A 272-nucleotide genomic window follows, 5' to 3' on the forward strand; every position below is an offset into this window, starting at 1 on the left:
ACAACCCTTCGAATTCCCTCTTTTTTTTTTCTTTTTCTTTACCTCACCCTTTCTCCCCGACAGATTTCACCGCCGACCTTGTGGTAGTGAGCACTGACTACACGTCCTTCGCCTGTTTGTTCTCGTGTTACAACTTCCAGCGGACACATCGCGCTCACTTCGCCTGGATCCTCTCCCGGAATCCCACGCTGCCGGCGGAAAAGGTATTGAGAGGGAGGGTGGGGGGGATCCGATTCTCTTGTTAGTGGTGTTTGTGGTTTCGTTTTGATGCG

The sequence above is a fragment of the Penaeus monodon genome, chromosome 33 (genome assembly GCF_015228065.2).
Source record: "Penaeus monodon isolate SGIC_2016 chromosome 33, NSTDA_Pmon_1, whole genome shotgun sequence".
Classification (NCBI taxonomy): Eukaryota; Metazoa; Arthropoda; class Malacostraca; order Decapoda; family Penaeidae; genus Penaeus; species Penaeus monodon.